The 18,239-nt window shown below is 42.5% G+C and overlaps 1 pseudogene; it reads right to left on the reverse strand.

Annotated features, from left to right (window-relative positions):
• Window positions 1-559: 559 nt before the first annotated feature.
• LOC139181461 (FACT complex subunit SSRP1 pseudogene) lies at window positions 560-2,673 on the reverse strand (annotated as a pseudogene).
• Between the last annotated feature and the right edge of the window lie 15,566 nt (window positions 2,674-18,239).

Here is an 18,239-nt window from a genome sequence, read left to right on the forward strand (position 1 = left end):
CCTGCAGGGGATCTTCCCAACCCAGGGATTGAAACTGTACCTCTTATATCTCCTGCATTGGCAGGTGCGTTCTTTACCACTAGCACCACCTGAGAAACCCATAATTGGCCTCCCCACCATTGTGCAAATTTTTTTTCCAAAGTCAGTTCCCTTTATTAAATGGTCATTTTTCACAGACCAGAAATACAAAATAAAAGTAGAAATAGGCCCCGGTTAGGAGCTACAGACCTGCCCTCACAGGACCCCTGCCTGCAGCAACTTGTACAGGACAAGCAGCAGATACATCCCAAAGGTCAGGAAGGCAGGAGGCGCGCTGGGATCCGGCCCTGCCCTGCCCCCCACCCAATGTCTCCCCAGATTATAAAGAGCCATCTTCTGAAGCCTCAGAGTGAGACGCCTCCCTTGAGGCCCCAAGGAAGTGCAGGCTAGCAGGAAAGCTTGTTCATATGGTACAGAATCCAAGGACTACATTTCATAGGAGAAAACGGGTACCAAAACACAAGTGTGGAGACTGGGGCTGGGACTGGGCAAGCCCCAGGAGACAGAATCTTCTTCCTCTCTATTCATCAGATCCTGAGGCAGAGTCTTCTGAGCTGGGGAGAGTACTGGCTAGTTCCTCTTCTTCAGTGTCCTCTTCTTTTTGCTCTTGTTCTCTCTGGAAGAGCTCTCGTCACTGGACGCAAACTCTTTGCTCTTGAAGCTCTCGCTCAGCTGCCTTGATGAAGACTTCGATGATGAGCCCCTGGAGGGTATGGATTTCTTCTCCATCTTCACCTTGACTTTCTTCTTCTTGGACTTATCCCTCTTAGAGCACTCTCCCCAGCCCCCTTCATATTCTTTTATGGCTTTTTCATATTCCCTCCTGACATCCTCAGCCTTGTGATCCCACTCTTCTTTCTTCTCCTTGGGCATTCCCTTCCAGATTTCACCAGCCTTCTTGGAGAGATCCATGATACTGATGCCCAGATGGTCTGACTTGATCTTCTCTCAGCTGGCATTGAGCCACAGCATGTAGGCAGACATGGGCCTCTTGAGGGCATTAGGGTCTCTGCCCTTCTTTACCTCCATGGGCTTCTTGCGGCTCTTGCAGTCCTTGGCCATTTTGGCCTTTTTAAGCTGCTTCCATTTCTTCTCTGCCTGGTCACTGTCACCCTCTATTACTGGAGGAGCTGGCAGAGGCGTTGCTGTCAAACTCCTCTGCCACGTCTTCCTCCTCTTCACCCGGGTTGAATGACTCATCAGTCTCTTCTCTGGAGTCATTGTTGCTGTCATTGGCATTCTCCTCCCGGATCTTGCCCTCCTCCTTCATCCGCTCCAAGTAGGCATCATGCTGGTCTTCCTCCAAGTCAGCATATTCATCGTAGCTGGGGTTCATGCCCTCTTTCAATCCTTGGTTTTTGATGCTGAGTTTCTTGGCGTTGATAAAGTCGAACAGCTTTCCATACTCTTCCCTCTCAATGCTGCTGAAAGTATACTGGGTGCCCTGCTTGGTCTCAATTTCAAAGTCAAAGGAATGCGTCGTGGTGGTACCATGGGCAAAGTTGACAAAGGAGATCTCGTCGAAGCAGGTGTGCATGGGCAGCCTGTGGATGTAGATAAAGCCCCGCTCCAGGGGGTACAACAGCCCTGAGCTGGCCTTGTAGGAGCAGGTGATGCACTGGGCCCCCAAGTGCCCTTAGAAGTTGTCGGGGACTGTGATCTTGTGGTTCACCAGCACTTTCATGACCTGGCTGACCATCTCATAGAGGGATCCCAACATGTTCTTGGTGAGCTGCCCCTCGAAGGGCTTCTCCACTTCCTCCTCGTTCATGCTGAGCATCAAGGAGAAGTCCTCATCCTTGGAGAAGAGGAGGATGAGGAAGTGGTAGCGGGTCTGGCCCTGCTTGATGGGGGGGGTCTGGGCTGATCACAAAGAACATCTGGCGCTGGTCCTTGTGGGCAGCAGGAAGAGACGCAGCACCATGGTGTAGGGGATCTTGTAGTCGAAGATCTTGTGTGCAGGTGCAGGGAGGTGGGGTAGATGCGGATGTTACAGTGGCCTCAGGGAGTCAGACACTGCAGCTCCCGGAAGATGCAGATGGCGTCTCTGGTGGCCTGCATCACGTCCGCCTTTGACAGTACATTCTGGGAGAAGGCCTCGTCGGGGTCCACACTGTCTTCCTGGGTGGGCAGCACCTAGAAGCACACCTCCATGAGAGAGACCTCCGTGTCATCGTTCTGGTGGAATTCCAGTGTCACCCCATTCTTGCCTGTGGTGTACTGGGACACATTGCTGAGAAGGATCTCGAAGACTGGCTGGTCTTCAATGTCGAGGGAAAGCAGCTGCCCACAAAACTTCACGGTTCCCCAGTTCCAACCCTTCACACATAGGTCCTTCTCCATTAGCTCCAGGCAATAGTGAGTTTTTAAGAAATCAGAGAGTTTCTCAAATTCTGATTCTCCAAAGCCATCATACTTGTAGACATGGCCATTCCTCATGAGCAGTTTAAGCCCATGGCCCAGAGCTACCCAGGGCCAGATGCCTTCTGTCAACTCCCTGGCCTGGATGTTGTCCACATTGCCCGTCTTACTGTTCTTAAAGTTGATGCCCTGGCGGTTCAACCTCAGCCGACTGTCATTCATGGAGCCTTTCACCTCCTGATACACATCATTGAACTCGAGGGTTTCTGCCATGCTGACCTAGCCTTGTTGGTGCCCGCCAAAACTCCTGGGTGGGCACGCAGTTGCAAGGCGCACTGGGGATCTCCTCGAGCTGGAGCCTCGCAGCTGCCAGCACCCAAACATTGGGAGCCTGGGGGGCGGGGTGCATGGCAGGCAGGCAGGGGATGGTCCGGGTCACTGGGCAGGCTCTTCCTGCGTATGCAGCCCCACGTCCCGCCACCCATTGTGCAAATTTCAGGTGACAATGTGTCTGTTTGATACACTTACATATTGCAATATGATTACCACTATAGCGTTAGCAAACACCTCTATCATGTCACATAATTGTCATTTCTATTTATGGTGAGGAAAATTAAGATCTAGTTTCTTAAAAGGGAGCTCTGGTATACTGGTGGGAAGGTAAATTGATGAAGCCACTTTGGAAAACAGTATGGAGATATCCAAAAAACTACCATATGATCCAGTAATTCCACTTCTGGGTATATATCTAAAGAAAATGAATATGCTAATTCAAAATGATACAATATGATTTAGCAGCTCCATTTCTGAGTATTTTTCTGAAGGAAAAAAACACTAATTTAAAAACATACATGTATAAAATAAACAAGGTCCTACTGTATAGCAAAGGGAACTATATGCAGTATTCTGAAATTAACCATAATGGAAAAGAACATGAAAAAGAGTATAACTGAATCACTTTGCTGTATACCAAAAACTAAAACAACATTGGAAAGCAGCTATACATCAATAAAAATAAGAAGATAATGCACCCCTAAAAGAGAAAAGATACATGCACCCCAATGTTCATAGTAGCAATATTTGCAATGGCCAAGATGTGGAAACAACCCAAATGTTCAACAACAAATGAATGGATAAAGATGTGGCATATGTTGTATATGTGTAGTGGAATACTACTCAGGCATAAAAAAGAATGAATTTTTGCCATCTGCAACAACATGGGTGGATCTGGAGGGTATTATGCTCAGTAAAATAAATCAGACAAAAGAAAATACCGTATATTGTCACTTGTATATGGAATCTAAAAAATAAAGCAAGTGAATGAATATAACAAAACACAAATAGACTCACAGATATAGAAAACAAACTAGTGGTTACCAGTGGGGAGAGTGAAGAGGGAGGAGCAAAATAGGAGTAAGGGACTAAGAGATACAAACTAGTATGTGTAAAATAAACAAGCAGGACTTCCCTGGTGGTCCAGTGGTTAAGAATCTGCCTGCCAATGCAAGGAACACCAGTTTGATTCCTGCTCCTGGAAGATTCCACATGTCACAGAGCAACTATGCCTGGGCACACAGCTACTGAGGCCATGCTACAGAGACTACTCCACGACAAGAGAAGCCACAGCAATGAGAAGCCTGCACACTATAACTAGAGAGTAGCCCCTGCTTGCTGCAGTTGGAGAAAACCTGAGTTCAGCAATGAAGACTCAGAGCAGCCAAAAATAAATAAATGAATAAATGCAAAAAAACAAATATACTCGTTAAAAAATGCATAAAAAATTAAGTTATGAGGATATATTGTGTAACACAGAATATAGCCAATATTTTATAACTTAAAATAAGCTATAAAAATTTTGAATCATTATGTTGTATATCTGAAATTAATATTGTAAATCAATTCTACTTCAATTTAAAAAATTAAAAACATCTAGTATCTTAGCAACTTTGAAGTTTATAATGTAGTATTGTTGATTGTAATCACTATATTGTGTGGGCCTTTCATTTTAGACACCAGACTCTAACCCTGGGCTTCTGTAAGACTGTCACTGTTTGTTTTTCTGCCGAGAAACACATCATACCCTCTACCAGCTTCCAGTGCTGCTGGTTCCTAAGCCCGAAGGTCCAGCTAGAGCTTTTCCAAGTCAGTAAATTCTCCTATATGGCCCCCTGCTGCCACCTGCTGGCTGTAGTCATTATTGCTTCTATGAGCCTGTTTCCTAAGGGGTTCAGTTCATTTCAGTCGCTCCCTCCTGTCCGACTATTTGCGACCCCATGGACTGCAGCACGCCAGGCTTCCCTGAGCTTGCAGAGCTCCAACTCCCAGAGCTTGCTCAAACTCATGTGCATCGAGTTGGTGATGCCATCCAACCATCTCATCCTCTCTCGCCCCCTTCTCCTCCTGCCTTCAATCTTTCCCAGCATCAGGGTCTTTTCCAATGAGTCAGTTCTTGGCATCAGGTGGCCAAATATTGGAGTTTCAGCTTCAGCATCAGTCCTTCCAATGAACATTCAGATTCGTTTGATCTCCTTGCAGTCCAAGAGACTCTCAAGAGTCTTCTCCAACACCACAGTCCAAAAGCATCAATTCTTTGGTGCTCAGCTTTCTTTATGGTCCAACTCTCACATCCATACATGACTACTTGGAAAACCATAGCTTTGACTAGATGGACCTTTGTCAGCAACGTGATGTCTCTAAGGGGTTAGCCCTTCCCATATCATCATCCATCATGGGATAAAATTTCCAACTACTTATAATTTTTTCCCTTCAGTATTTTCACCCTGCCCTGCTTTTAAAAGAAAGACCATTTAGCGAATCCATGTTCAGGTTACACATACTCTCATCAGATCAGATCAGATCAGTCACTCAGTCGTGTCCGACTCTCTGTGACCCCATGAATCTCAGCACGCCAGGCCTCCCTGTCCATCACCAACTCCGGAATTCACTCAAACTCACGTCCATCGAGTCGGTGATGCCATCCAGTCATTTCATCCTCTGTCATCCCCTTTTCCTCCTGCCGCCAATCCCTCCTAGCATTAGAGTCTTTTCCAATGAGTCAACTCTTCGCATCAGGTGGCCAAAGTACTGGAGTTTCAGCTTTAGCATCATTCCTTCCAAAGAACACCCAGGGCTGATCTCCTTCAGAATGGACTGGTTGGATCTCCTTGCAGTCCAGGGGATTCTCATCAGCCTCATCAAAATACAGAGAAAAAAACTCTCTGTATTTGGTCATTTCATTTTGCAAAGGGACAGAGAAAATTTCCAAAATGTTTATCAGCTCTCCTTATCTCCCTAGAAGCAGTTATATTATAATTAAATAAGTTGAACTATGGGTAAGTCTACAAAGTCCCAAGTTTTCTTTGAAACTCATTAAATGTTTCAAAAATCTTTTGAAAACATTTCAAAATAAAACAAGATTGTTTTTTGTTAACACAGACATAAAAATGAAACCTGTAGAATTACAAGAACCACTTTACAGACTGTTGGTTCATTTTGAAATAAGGTCATCCAAGAATGGAGAGTAGATCTTCTGCTTATGGATGAAACTAATTTGTGAATGGGCAAAACTGAAAACACATAAAGGTCCAAGCCCAAGTACTGGGAGTAAGGTATTAAAATTGTGTTCCTAACTATATCTTTATACATTATAAAATGTTTATTTCACCTTCTCCCTGGCTTCCTGCTTTACCTTCCCACTTCACGTTGGACTGTCTCCAGCACATGTACATGATAGACATCAATCCTGTCATGACAGATGTGGTCAATGGCACTGGATATATTTTTTTAAGGTCAGTGTAAGGATGAAGGAGAGAGATGGGTGTCAAAGTTGATGATAGAGTCAGAGTAATGCCAAAGAATTTTCAAACTACTGCACAATTGCACTCATCTCACACGCTAGTAAACTAATGCTCAAAATTCTCCAAGCCAGGCTTCAGCAATACGTGGACTGTGAACTTCCAGATGTTCAAGCTAGTTTTAGAAAAGGCAGAGGAACCAGAGATCAAATTGCCAACATCTGCTGGATCATGGAAAAGGCAAGAGAGTTCCAGAAAAACATCTATTTCTGCTTTATTGACTACGCCAAAGCCTTTGACTGTGTGGATCACAATAAACTGTGGACAATTCTGAAAGAGATGGGAATACCAGACCACCTGACCTGCCTCTTGAGAAATCTGTATGCAGGACAGGAAGCAACAGTTAGAACTGGACATGGAACAACAGACTGGTTCCAAATTGGAAAAAGAGTACGTCAAGGCTGTATATTGTCACCCTGCTTATTTAACTTCTATGCAGAGTACATCAAGAGAAACGCTGGGCTGGAAGAAGCACAAGCTGGAATCAAGATTGCTGGGAGAAATATCAATAACCTCAGATATGCAGATGACACCACCCTTATGCAGAAAGTGAAGAGGAACTAAAAAGCCTCTTGATGAAAGTGAAAGAGGAGAGTGAAAAAGTTGGCTTAAAGCTCAACATTCAGAAAACGAAGATCATGGCATCTGGGCCCATCACTTCATGGCAGATAGATGGAGAAACAGTGGAAACAGTGTCAGACTTTATTTTGGGGGGCCCCAAAATCACTGCAGATGGTGATTGCAGCCATGAAATTAAAAGACGCTTACTCCTTGGAAGAAAAGTTATGACCAACCTAGATAGCACATTGAAAAGCAGAGACATTACTTTGCCAACAAAGGTCCATCTAGTCAAGGCTATGTTTTTTCCTGTGGTCATGTATGGATGTGAGAGTTGGACTGTGAAGAAAGCTGAGCACCGAAGAATTGATGCTTTTGAACTGTGGTGTTGGAGAAGACTCTTGAGAGTCCCTTGGACTGCAAGGAGATCCAACCAGTCCATTCTAAAGGAGATCAGCCCTGAGATTTCTTTGGAAGGAATGATGCTAAAGCTGAAACTCCAGTACTTTGGCCACCTCATGCCAAGAGTTGACTCATTAGAAATAAATCTGATGCTGGGAGGGATTGGGGGCAGGAGGAGAAGGGAACAACAGAGGATGAGATGGCTGGATGGCATCATCGACTCGATGGACATGAGTTTGAGTGAACTCCGGGAGTTGGTGATGGACAGGGAGGACTGGCATGCTGCAATTCATTGGGTCGCAAAGAGTCGGACACGACTGAGCGACTGAACTGAACTGAATGTTCTGGGAATTCAGCCTTGGGAAAGATAGTGGCTTTCTTGTGGTTAGATAAAAGGAATAGATTGCAGTCTAATCTAAGAGATATGAAAGAAGGAAGTCAGATTTCAGTTACTAGTGGCTTCAGAATTTGCTTTGGTAGGAAGCGGCTCAAGTGGCCATCTGTAGTAAAGGAAGGCCTTCTGGGAATCCATCTTTGAGCTGAATTTGTCTAACAATTTACATAAAGTTGAGAAAATGTTGATCGCCATTGAAAAAATGGGAGTAGCTGATGGTGTAAGGGGAGACTTCAGTTTTTCCATTTTTCACTGCATTCTGCTGTACTGTACTGTCGATTGAAGAAAAATGCATGACCTGAAAGTGCAAATTATGTGTTATTTAGGGACCTCCTGGCAGGCTCCAGTTCATAGGGTCACAAAGAGTTGGACATGACTGAGCATGCATTGAGGACTATAGCTGGAGGACAGCCAGTCAGTTCTGAGGAACTGCTCCAAAGAGGTCAGGGAGGAGCCAGGATATACAGGAGGTTTTGCTGGGAAAAAATGTTGAACATCAAAAGATTACTGCTAAAGCAGACATTTCCAATTAATGATTTTAGTTTTTTTATTTTTATGAGACTATGCAAGAGTCTGGGGTCATTGAAATCATTCCTTGAATATGCATCTTAACTATCTAGGGCCCGTATCCTGTTTTTCTCCATCCTAAGTCCCCTCAGGGACACCACTGGAGCTGAGGAAGAGAGACAGCTATAGAGGCTGACTGTAGGCAACATTTGTTGTTTACTGGAATGGCAGGCAATGCTTGTTTGTCTGCATCGCTCTGCTGCTGCTGCTGCTAAGTCGCTTCAGTCGTGTCCGACTCTGTGCGACCCCATAGACGGCAACCCACCAGGCTCCCCGGTCCCTGGGATTAGCTCCAGGCAAGAACACTGGAGTGGGTTGCCATTTCCTTCTCCAATGCATGAAAGTGAAAAGTGAAAGTGAAGTCGCTCAGTCGTGTCCGACTCTTAGCGACCCCATGGACTGCAGCCTACCAGGCTCCTCTGTCCATGGGATTTTCCAGGCAAGAATACTGGAGTGGGGTGCAATTGCCTTCCCCACTGCATTGCTCTAGTAGGAAGTAAAGGAGAGAAACTGGACTCAGCTTCAAGCAAGGGATCAATGAAACATCCCTAGGTGTGTGGCAACTTCTCTTCTAGCTAGGTTGAGCTAAGGAAATATATATTAAAATCACATAAAACTTGTGTTGTCTGAAGCCTTGGCACTCTGTTAGGACACTGGAGCCACACCAAGGTTATGAGTGGGGAGTCAAGCTGTAGATATTGTCCTGAAAGATGAGAAAAGGAGGGGATCTTTAGTAAATATTATCATGAAAATACCATCGCCAATTTGATATTTTCAGGTGGAGGGGCCAGGTGGATCAGCCCAGACATTACCAGGTAGACTTGCTGTTGACACAAGAGTCTGTTGATGGTACCAGGAGAAAACATATGCTAGTAGCTGAAATCACTGTGAAACATCTCAAAAAATACTGTCAATGGAAGCAACCTAAAGGTCCGTCAACAGAGGAATGGATAAAGAAGGTGTGGTACATATATACAATGAATATTACTCAGCCATAAAAAGAATGAAATAATGCTGTTTGCAGCAACATGGATGGACCCAGAGATTATCATACTAAGTGAAGTGAGCCAGAGAAAGACTACTATCATATGATATCACTTATATGTTGAATCTTAAAAAATGATACAAATGAACTTATTTACAAAATAGATATAGACTCACAAGAAAGAAAACAAAACTTTTACCAAAGGGGAAAGGAGGGTGGGTGTAGGGAGGGATGATTTAGGAGATTGGGATTAACATATATACACTCCAGCTATCTAAATTCAAACTCATTCTCTTAAACACAATGTTTTACCTTCTAAGGCCCGTGTGTTTAAAAAAAAAAATAAAACTGCAAAGGTGCTTTAAAAGTTTGTAACAATACACATGCCCCTCACTTTGGAATAAACATTTATGGTGACATCATTGGTTACCTATCCAGCATCCACTCATTCCTTATCCTAAATATAGGTAACCAACAAGGACCTACTGTATAGCACAGGGAACTACATTCAATATGTTGTAATAATCTATAAAGCAAAGAAATCTGAATAAGAATACACACACACACACACACACACACACACACACACACATGAGGGCTTTCCTGGTGGCTCAGTGGTGAAAGAATCTGCCTCCTAAAGCAGGATACCTGGGTTCAATCCCCAGGTCTGGAAGAGCCCCTGGAGAAGGAAATGGCAACCCAGGCAATATTCTTGCCTGGAGAATCCTATGGACAGAAGAGCCTGGTGGGTTACAGTCCATGGGATTGCAAAGAGTCGGACATGACTAAGCGACTAAACCTCCATACATATAGTATAACTGAATTCCTTTGCTGTACACCTGAAACTAACACAATATTGTAAACCAACTACACTTCAAGTTAAAAAAGAAAAAGAAAAAAAAAAACAAAGAACTACTGTCATTCCTAACACAAGAACAATTATTGATCAAATTCAATACCACACAAAAAAAACGTCAATCCCTGGTCAACGACTTAGTGGTTTTGAGCACTTATTTTGTACCCTGCTTTAGTGTACATGGTTTCATTTAGTCCTCACAATGATCCTATGAAATCTGTAGCATACCATCCTATCATCGGCAGCAGCAGCATCAGGAAAGTGAACTTTAGGAAATTAACTTGCTTGTGGTCACAAGGTTCCTGGAATTCAAACTCCAGCCATCTAAATTCAAACCCATGCTCTTTTTTTAATTAATTATTTTAATTGGAGGATAATTACTTTACAATATTGTAGTGGTTTTTGCCTTACATTGAAATGAATCAGCTATGGGTGTACATGTGTTCCCCATCCTGAACCCCCTTCCCACCTCCCTCCCCATCCCATCCCTCAGGGTCATCCCAGTGTCCAGCCCTGAGCACCCTCATGCATCAAACCTGGACTGGTGATCTATGTCACATATGATAATATACATGTTTCATTGCTATTCTCTCAAATCATCCCACCCTTGTCTTCCCCCACAGAGTCCAAAAGTCTGTTCTTTACATCTGTGTCTCTTTTGCTGTCTCGCATATAGGATCATTGTTACCATCTTTCTAATATATATGCGTTAATATACTGTATTAGCATTTTTCTTTCTGACTTACTTCACTCTATAATAAGCTCAAGTTTCATCCACCTCATTAGAACTAATTCAAATGCATTATTTTTAATAGCTGAAACTCATGCTCTTGAACACGATGTTTTACCTTCTGAGGCCCGTGTGTCTAGTTTTAAAACTGTAAAGGTGCTTTAAAAGTTTGTTACAATACACGTGCCCCTCACTTTGGAATAAGCATTTATGGTGACATCATTGGTTACCTATCCAGCATCCACCCATCCCTTATCCTGCTTCTGGAAGAAACCTGATTTTGTTGAAGCATCTGCCTCTTTTTGTTAGGCCTATGTAATTTGGGTGAAGGTTGCTCAACTTGATGGGTGAAGAAGTTCAGGCCCGTTGTGCTAATTCCTTTGCTGTTGCCGGGAATTCAAAAATCCCAGGCTTAAAGCAATCAATCGACCTCATATTTACCCTGAAAATTGTTATTGCTCCAGAGGTGGGCTTAATGACCAAATTGGCCCAGAAGTTGTTAAGTAGAGAACATTTATAATTAGGTTTGGCTAAAGATTCTCTGGAGAAGGCAATGGCACCCCACTCCAGTACTCCTGCCTGGAAAATCCCATGGACGGAGGAGCCTGGTGGGCTGCAGTCCATGGGGTCGCTGAGGGTCGGACACGACTGAGTGACTTCATTTTCACTTTTCACTGTCATGCATTGGAGAAGGAAATGGCAACCCACTCCAGTGTTCTTGCCTGGAGAATCCCAGGGACAGGGGAGCCTAGTGGGCTGCTGTCTATGGGGTAACACGGAGTCGGACACCACTGAAGTGACTTAGCAGCAGCAAAGATTCTCTCTCTCCCCCACCCAATCTCTGTCTCTCTCAATCTCTCTGTCTTCCTCTCTCTCTCTCTCTCTCTATCACACACACATAGAGCTGTCAAAATGATATAGCACCTTGCATCATCCATCCCAAGAAAGAACTGAAAAATCAAACCAATACCAACCCGTCCAAGAAAGCTTTGCAGCAGTTGCTCAGTCATGTCTGACTCCACATAAAGAAAACTTCAACCTGGGAAAAGACCAAAGTCCCATGCCCTTCTCTTCTCCTTGTTGTTATCAGTCACTCAGTCTTTGTGACTCCATGGACTGTAGCCTGCCAATCTCCTCTGTCCATGGGATTCTCCAGGAAAGGATACTTAAGTGGGTTGCCATTCCCTTCTTGATCCCACCCAGGGATCAAACCCGGGTCTCCCACATAGCAGGCAGATTCTTCACCATCTGAGCCACCAGGGAAGTTCTCCAATTCTGCTTTGGTTCAGGCCGTTGCCTAATTTTGTGGTGTTCCCTGATGTGCAGCAGCTGTATAAAGCCTTTATCTTCTATTTGAGTCATCTTTTTCACTATCCACGTGTCCCAACAAAATGTATTAAAGGAAAGAATAAAATACTTAGGAATATATCTACCTAAAGAAACTAAAGACCTATATATAGAAAACTATAAAACACTGGTAAAAGAAATCAAAGAGGACACTAATAGATGGAGAAATATACCATGTTCATGGATTGGAAGAATCAATATAGTGAAAATGAGTATACTACCCAAAGTAATCTATAGATTCAATGCAATCCCTATCAAGCTACCAACAGTATTCTTCACAGAGCTAGAACAAATAATTTCACAATTTGTATGGAAATACAAAAAACCTCGAATAGCCAAAGCGATCTTGAGAAAGAAGAATGGAACTGGAGGAATCAACCTACCTGACTTCAGGCTCTACTACAAAGCCACAGTTATCAAGACAGTATGGTACTAGCACAAAGACAGAAATATAGATCAATGGAACAAAAAAGAAAGCCCAGAGATAAATCCACGCACATATGGACACCTTATCTTTGACAAAGGAGGCAAGAATATCCAATGGATTAAAGACAATCTCTTTAACAAATGGTGCTGGGAAAACTGGTCAACCACTTGTAAAAGAATGAAACTAGAACACTTTCTAACACCATACACAAAAATAGACTCAAAATGGATTAAAGATCTAAACATAAGACCAGAAACTATAAAACTCCTAGAGGAGAACATAGGCAAAACACTCTCTGACATACATCACAGCAGGATCCTCTATGACCCACCTCCCAGAATATCAGAAATAAAAGCAAAAATAAACAAATGGGACCTAATTAACCTTAAAAGCTTCTGCACATCAAAGGAAACTATCAGCAAGGTGAAAAGACAGCCTTCAGAATGGGAGAAAATAATAGCAAATGAAGCAACTGACAAACAACTAATCTCAAAAATATACAAGCAACTCCTACAGCTCAATTCCAGAAAAATAAATGACCCAATCAAAAAATGGGCCAAAGAACTAAATAGACATTTCTCCAAAGAAGACATACAGATGGCTAACAAACACATGAAAAGAGGCTCAACATCACTCATTATCAGAGAAATGCAAATCAAGACCACTATGAGGTACCATTTCACACCAGTCAGAATGGCTGCGATCCAAAAGTCTACAAATAATAAATGTTGGAGAGGGTATGGAGGAAAGGGAACCCTCTTACACTGTTGGTGGGAATGCAAACTAGTACAGTCACTATGGAGAACAGTGTGGAGATTCCTTAAAAAACTGGAAATAGAACTGCCTTATGATCCAGCAATCCCACTGCTGGGCATACACACTGAGGAAACCAGAAGGGAAAGAGACACATGTACCCCAATGTTCATCGCAGCACTGTTTATAATAGCCAGGACATGGAAGCAACCTAGATGTCCATCAGCAGATGAATGGATAAGAAAGCTGTGTTACATATACACAATGGAGTATTACTCAGTCATTAAAAAGAATACATTTGAATCAGTTCTAATGAGGTGGATGAAACTGGAGCCTATTATACAGAGTGAAGTAAGCCAGAAAGAAAAACACCAATACGGTATACTAACGCATATATATGGAATTTAGAAAGATGGTAACAATAACCCTGTGTACGAGACAGCAAAAGTGACGCTGATGTATGGAACAGTCTTATGGACTCTGTGGGAGAGGGAGAGGGTGGGAAGATTTGGGAGAATGGCATTGAAACATGTAAAATATCATGTATGAAACGAGATGCCAGTCCAGGTTCAATGCACGATACTGGATGCTTGGGGCTAGTGCACTGGGATGACCCAGAGGGATGGTATGGGGAGGGAGAAGGGAGGAGGGTTCAGGATGGGGAGCGCATGTATACCTGTGATGGATTCATTTTGATATTTGGCAAAACTAATACAATTATGTAAAGTTTAAAAATAAAATAAAATTAAAAAAAAATGTATTAAAGATCCATTTTGCAATATTTCCAAGAAGGGGCAGATGGGAGCAGTCCACCCAGTTGCTGGAGTGAGGAGAGAATTTTATCATTTTATCATTGACATTGTTTATAATCAATGATGCCTAATGATGCTAAAAATCAAGCTGATTTAATCAGTCATTGTTTTAAATTCTCTGTAACAACAAATTCCTTATTGCCTGTACCTAAAGTGAGCCATTCTCACTGCCCCCTCTCCCCACTCACTACCCCAAAGTTCATGTTTTTTCCTACTGTTTCAAGATACCACTTTTATTATATGTCAATTTTCTTTTTTGAATTTTCTCTTCTATTTCATTTGTCCATCTATTCATATGCTAGTTCCACTCTCAGGGTTTTATAATATGTTTTATTATTTGATCATTCAGTTCCCTTATCATTGTTCCTTTTTCTTTCAGATTTTTCTGGCTATTTCTTTCCATGTGAATTTCAGGATCAACCTATTTAGTTCCATTCCACAACTTCTTTATTTACAGTTCTTTTTCCTCAAGGTTTTCTCTTGAGCTGACAATGGAGTGTTAGTCACTCAGTTGTGTATTTAACTATCATTAAATATAGTTAACTATATTTTAATCACACCTGAAATAGAACAGTTGAAGCTTATAGTTTTTTATTGGACATTGCCAAGTCATCTGCCAAGATTGGGGGAAATTCCTCACTCTGTTATGACTTTAAACTTTTACATTTTAGTTGTTCTTTGACTAGGTGAGAAACTCAGTTGGTACAAAATTCAAATGGAACAAAAGGGTTTATGGTGAAAAGTCTTCTCACTGTTGTCTTGTAGACACCATGCTTTCCTCTCCTGAGACAGCCTATGTTGTCAGATTTTTTTCAGATAGTCTATGCCTATGCAAACAAATAGGAGAAGGCAATGGCACCCCACTCCAGTACTCTTGCCTGGAAAATCCCATGGACGGAGGACCCACTCCAGTGTTCTTGCCTGGAGAATCCCAGGGACGGGGGAGCCTGGTGGTCTGCTGTCTACGGGGTCACACAGAGTCAGACACGACTGAAGTGACTTAGCAGCAGCAGCAGCATGCAAACAAATAATTGGATCTCTTTTTCTTTATTCTCTTTTATCCAAATGGTAGTGAGAGGGTAACAGGCAGGAAGGCCAGGGGTCTCCAAATGGAGGAAATAGGCTGCAAGTGTCAGACATATTTTTATCTCTCCCTTAAGCAGCAGAAGGAAACAAACTCTCCATGGAAATGTTTTTCTTAGGCTATGTTAATGAAACTATATTTGCTTTGGAATTTGCCTTTCTTCAAAATGGTTCCACCTAAGACTAACTTTTTCCCTTTTCTCAAATCTTGGGCTGATAATAGCTCAACAAGCCAGTATTCATATCAACTGTTTTATGGCTGGGGGATGACATACCTTGTTCCAACCTATCTCAAAAATGCATATTGTGGGAGGGGGCCTGGTGAAACTCCGTCAGCCTTGAGGTGTCTCTCTTGTCTGATTAATAGCTTTCTAACAGACATAAACAGGTTGCTAAAACTAGCAGGGGGGCACTCTCTGTCCCCCTTCTGATGTCTATGTCAGAAGCTTTCTCTGCCCCTTTTTTAACTTTAATAAAACTCTGCTATACAAAAGCTCTTGAGTGATCAAGACTGGTGCCTGGTCCCAAAGTTAAATCTACTTCTTTGGAGATCATGAATCTGACACCATTCAACGTAAGCTATCAGTAGCACACTTTATGTCCTGTTCTGCACCATGTCTTTTCCACCTAAAAGTATTTTTAGGAAATCATTCCAAATTAGAACATAAAAAGCTTACTCCCCCTTCTCATGGATATATAGCATTTTGTTGAATAAATATACCACAAAGTACCACTCTTGCTACTCATATAAGTTGTTTAAAGATCTATTGCTATTATATACTGTATGATTCCATTTGTCTGAAATTCTAACTATTACAAGCTAATCTGTGGTGACAGCAAGTAGATCAGTGGTTGCTTGGGAATTGGAGATGGAGAGATGGGGATGTGACATCTGTCAAAATTCATTGAATTGTACACTTTAGATAGGTGCAGTTGATTTTCCCTAAATTACCACCCCATTAAAATTGCTTTTAACAAGAAAAGTTAAAAAGAATAATAAATTTTAAAATATATTAAAAGAACAAAAAAAATAAAATTACTTTTAACAAATCTATTGCTCTTACAAGCAATGCTATCATAAACAACTTTTACATGTGTTCATTCTCTCTATATCCAACTGTTTTCTCAATCATTTATTGTGACTTTGCAGCATTTCATTTTGTTTCCTTTTGGAAAGAATGATTTAAAAAAATTTTTTTTGGAATATAGTTGCTTTACAATATTGTATCAGTTTCTGTTGTACAGCAAAGGAAATTAGTTATATATGTATACATACATACCCTCTTTTGGGGGATTTGACACAAAATCCAAAAGGCTTTTCATTTGTTTAGTCATTCATTTGTTTTTTGTCTCTCTTTCCTCACTCTCTGCCCCCAGGAAAAAAGAGGACCTTTGTCTATTTCATTCACTATCTTTTTTTGGTGGGGGACGGAAATCAAGTCATTTGTTTGTCTTTTACATGAAAAGAGAAAATTGGGAGAAGGAGAACAAGAGGGCAACTAGTCAGCTGCTTAGATTTTTCTGTAGTCGGAATGGGACAACTGGTTTCAAGACAAGAATTGGATCCCTGCAGCAACATGGCAATGGGACTGGACCAGGAGTGGTTTGTTGAAGCACCATTTTCTACTAAATCTTACCCCAACCTAAGCAGGTTAAGATTACACTGGAAAGTATCACCATCTTATCCCCAAGGCACAAATGGTGCCTAACACACACAGAGAAGGTGTTCAATAAAGTATCTGTGGAAAGAAAGAGCATGAAAATGTCTATTTTCAGGATCCACTCCTAGGGAATGTGAGTACATATGTCTGTGATCAGTTCTGGGAATCTGTATTTTTAATAAACTCCCCCCCAGGTAATTCTGGTCATCAACCAGGTTTCAGGTCAGTTCAGTCTCTCAGTCATGTCCAACTCTTTGTGACCCCATAAACCGCAGCATGCCAGGCTTCCCTGTCCATCACCAACTACCGCAGTTCACCCAAACCCATGTCCATTGAGTCGATGATGCCATCCAACCATTTCATCCTCTGTAGTCCCCTTCTCCTGGCCTCAATCTTTCCCAGCATCAGGGTCTTTTCAAATGAGTCAGCTCTTCGCAACAATGCTTTACTTCAGGCCAACCTAACTTTTCACGCAGGTTAAATGCAGCAACCTTCCTTCTCCTTCCTGCACACCACATCCCTTCTTAAAACGTTGCAGTGCTGTGGTAGATTACTTTCAAAGATCGCCACAAAAATCCTATCCATCCTGAGTGTCTTTTGCAATGTGATATTTTACCTCCTCCTATCAAGAGGTAGAGCTTATTTCTTACCCCTGAATCTTGTCTGGTTTCATAACTTGCTTTGAGTAATACAATGTGATAGAAATGATGCTGTTTAAGTTAAAGGTTTAGGCCTTAAAGGGCCTTACAGTCTCCATTTTTGCTCTTTTGCAAACTCTGTGGAAGAGAACAGAGGCACACAGCCAAAAGCCTCCAGCGAGGTCCCAGACACATGTGTGAAGCCATCTAGGATCCTTCAGCCCTTATGGAGCCATCCCAGCTGACATCACACAGAGAGGAGTCCGGCTGCCCCTGGTAATCCTTGCCCAAATTCTTAACCACCTGAATTGTCAGCAACTAAAAGGTACATGGCTTAAGCCTCTAAATTTTGGAGTAGATTTTACATTTATAATTAAAACAAATATTATTACGCTGCTTTCAGGATAAAGTCCTAAATCTTTGTGTGCTTGCTGTGCTTAGTTGCTCAGTCGTGTCTGATTCTTTGTGACCCCATGGACTGTAGCCTGGCAGGCTCCTCTGTCCAGGGGAATTCTCCAGGCAAGAATACTGGAGTGGGTTGCCATGCCTGTGATGATCTGACCCCTGATTCTCTCTTTAACCTCATCTCTTGCTGATCATCCCCAGTCCAGCAAACTTTACCTTAGTCCCTAGGCTTCAGAGGGCTCCCCAGGTGGTGCTAGTGGTAAAGAACGCACCTGCCAATGCAGGAGACATAAGAGACGCAGATTCTCTCCCTGGGTCAGGAAGATCCACTGCAGGAGGACACGACAACCCACTCCAGTATTCTTGC

The sequence above is a fragment of the Bos indicus genome, chromosome X (assembly GCF_029378745.1).
Source record: "Bos indicus isolate NIAB-ARS_2022 breed Sahiwal x Tharparkar chromosome X, NIAB-ARS_B.indTharparkar_mat_pri_1.0, whole genome shotgun sequence".
NCBI lineage: Eukaryota > Metazoa > Chordata > Mammalia > Artiodactyla > Bovidae > Bos > Bos indicus.